Source organism: Colossoma macropomum, unplaced genomic scaffold (assembly GCF_904425465.1).
Source record: "Colossoma macropomum unplaced genomic scaffold, Colossoma_macropomum, whole genome shotgun sequence".
In the NCBI taxonomy this organism is placed as follows: domain Eukaryota; kingdom Metazoa; phylum Chordata; class Actinopteri; order Characiformes; family Serrasalmidae; genus Colossoma; species Colossoma macropomum.
Window position 1 is genome coordinate 7,781,828 of NW_023494802.1, and position 3,714 is coordinate 7,785,541.

Here is a 3,714-nt window from a genome sequence, read left to right on the forward strand (position 1 = left end):
TATATATATATATATATATATATATATATATATATATATTACACAGCGCTGGCAGTCACTGGAAGCAGTGTTTCAAATACAGAATCTAGTTATTTGCTGAGCATGACTTGGACTTGTGAAAGCCTCTCTCGCAATACAGTTTTAGTCGTAGGCAAAGGTTTGTGCACTCCTGGTGAAATTATGTTTTGTTGATTTTCTAAGTGAAAATAAATAAGCACATCCCCAACAGGGAACAAATGTCTACACAATTACTGCTTATTTGCTGAATTTAAAGTAAAATGGCCTGTGGCCTGTGCAAAAGTTATGGCACATGATTTTTCCAATATGTTAAACTCAGCAAATAAACAGAAATCCTGAACCAAAATTTGCAGAAAAATTCTGTGTTTAAGTTTGCTCCTTGTACAGCAGGGGAGTCCAGTCTTATCTGCAAAGGCCAGGTGCAGCTGCAGGTTCTCATTCCAAACAAGCAGGAGCTCACCTGATTCAGCTCTTTCAATCAGTTAGTCTCAGTATTTCACAGCTGATCAGGTGAGTAGTCCTGTTTTGCTGTAATGAAAACCTGCAGCCACATTGGCCCTTTGCAGATAAGACTGGACTCCCCTGCTGTGCAGGATGTGTAACTTTCTTTTACTTAGAAAATCCACAAAACTTGGAAACTTGGACGGTGTAAACGATGTGTTCTTATTTTACACTTATTGTGTACTTAGAAAGGGCGTTCAAACTTTGCCTGAGGGCGTTCAGACTTTCACATATAACTGTATTTGTGCATTAAATAAACAGGCCTCTCCACAAACATACACAACAGCATCCCTCTTGTAGCTCATGCTGGAGGTCAGGAGAGGCCTGCTCTGCTCTGCTCTGCTGCTGTACTGCATTAATGATGAGCCAATGAGGAGCTTCATTTGTGTTTTCTGAGCTCCGTCAGCAGCTGTTGGGCTGCCTCACTCAGCACAGACCCTGTATGGAACGTATGGAGGGATGTCACCCCGCAGACAGCACTGCTGTGTGGTGTGTAAGCAGTGGCGCTTTGAGGGTGCCACCGCGTGACAGGGAGGTGCTTTCATCTAATCCTCCTGGTGTAATCCGCACCTCCGTACCTTTTAATTGACGACTACTCATCAAATACCTGCCTTTGGAAAATGAGAAACTTAAATATGTGGGTTTTTTTTCCTTCTCCTTCTCTCTGCTCGGTGTGCAAAAAGAATTCTTAATGCCGCAGATGGAGGGGGACGCACATTATGATGGAGGGGAGCGGCGGATCGAGTTTACTTTTTTTGATCTTTGCCATTAATTGAGAGAGGAGGCAATAAAAAGGCCAAGCCTACCCCTGGCGTTCAATGGCAGATCTTTTTAATGCAGTCATCCACAATACAGCATGCTGTGGAGCAAAGAGCGTTACGGACCTTGGATGAAATCCATCGGCTTGTTAAGACAGTTCTCTAATGGTTCACTATACAGTTGTATGCAAATGTTTGGGCATCCCTGGTTAAAAGACACATTTTGTTGATTTTTGAAAAAAATAAAAAAAATCCAACAACTAATAAGTCAGCCCCTTCAGCGCAGCTTGCTAAAGCATTTTGTAGCCAGCTTGGAGTCTTTCTATTCTTGTTTTAGGTTTATCAACAACTTTTCTTTGCAAAACACTTCTTTGAACATTCTGTTTTTTATTTTTGCAATGTTCAACAATGACAACACAGTATAGTATAAACTAATAAAAGACAACTCCTTGTTTTGGTTTCCTACGCCCTTTTACCTAAAGACCTGTCCTTGTCACTCTACTCCACTCAAAATGGAGTGAACTTAATCTTTTCCATTTGAATGTGAGTCATTAGTCAAAACAGTAGAAGACACCTGAAAATTCTGCAGCAAGATTACTTAACAACTCTATGTGATTTGCAGTTTGCATGATGCTAATTTGTTGGTTGTAAGCTTCCATTACTTGTTAGCTACATTAGCCTTGTAGCTCCAGCACAAAACTAAGGAAGCAAACAATCGACAGATCGACTACATCTGGGGTAAAAGCAGAAATTTTGTAAATTCGATTTTTGCCAAACTCCTTAAACCCATAACCAATAAAAACATATTTTCTAGAATCCAAGCATTTCCATATGTTAGCATTTCAAATTAAATTTAAACTGCTTCTTTTTGTCCAATCAAATCATTTGTATACAAAAATGGTTTTGATTGGGTGAGATTACCCTGGTGTGGACACTTATTTCGGAATAATACCCTGTTGGTAACACTAGGCAGCTAGGCAACACTGCAGTGTGATAACTGAGAAGATTAGCTGAACTGACATCATAGCTTAGACTGCATTGTGAGCTTAGCTATCCTTCCACTGAATTTAGTTTAAAAAACAAGTCAGTGACTATGCTTCCAGGAATTGGCAACCTACTTACTGGAACCAAGGTGCCATATGTAGGAGATCCTGAGGGAGTCTGGGACCCCCTAATTAACCTCTTGGGCTCCCCAAATGTCTCAAAATCAAAATTCTGGGGGGGGGTGGGGGGGGCAGCACTGGTCTGTCTCAGGGTGGCGCTGTAGCAAATTCGCCATTCACCCAGTTGGTCCTGCATTGTCTAGCAACTGTAACTATGCCTGGGATACCTCTCAAAAACTTTACCTTAAATCTGGAAACTTGCCCAATTTCCCAAGAGATTGGTGGAAAGAGTGAATTGTTACTCATTTCTCAAACCAAAGACAAAAAAAGGAGATGGTTAAGATCTCAATTAATGTGTGGTTACCAAACTACAAGAGAAGCAGTTTAAACGTCAGGAATTTTTGAACCAAATATTTTGTTGTCACTGAAGCTAGCATCAGTGAATTAGCAGCCAGCCAACCCTGGAGTAGCCAGCTGACATGGGACCCCCCGAATACCTGGGGGTTTTTCACACACTGAATGAAACCCTATTCCTGTTAAAAGCTGAAGAAGATGAGACCCATCATTGTCACTCTCTTCATCAAATCTTCTAAGATCAACTATTCTGTTACACCGCAGATGAACAGAAGGTGCTGGTTGGCAAAACAAACGAACAAATAGTGAAGAGAAATGGAGTGATGAAAGAGCAAACAACACACGCTACATGCCCCACAACCATAACAGTCTCTAAGTAGGTTACCCTTCTAGTAACCTAATTTACTTGGCGTTCCTGTTCCCGCCACAGCATTCCGGCTTGGAGGTTAACTTTCTGAAGAGGAGAATTCCAGCTGTTCTGTTAAACCCAGGTAAGCTTAAATGATAAAATAAAGCCACATTTCCTGCACATGCAGTATGACCCAAAACACTTCATTATAAAGAAAGATGATATTTAGTCAATCTATTGATGTTGCCTAACTAATTGTAAAGCGGGGGGACTCAAAAGCAGATGTTGCATTTCAAAGCACTTGTGAGCAAGGAGACAGGTTATGATTTATGCTAAGATGCGTGGCTTCAAAGCGCTGAATGAGGCTTCTAAACAAATTGAACAAGTCAAGCGTTATTCACCCAGGACCACGAGTGTGCCTGGTGCATGCAGATCAGAGGCGCGCGTCTGCCGCATGTAATATCCCTCAATGGAAGAACAGGTCCGCTGGGAAGAGGCAGCAGATAGTGGTTAGCACTGAGCTGTGTGTGTGTGTGTATGTGTGTGTGCAGGCATGAGAGCCTGGTGCCAACACCACTGCAACACCTGTGCACGGAATCAAACCCTACTCATGTCACGAGCATGATCAGCG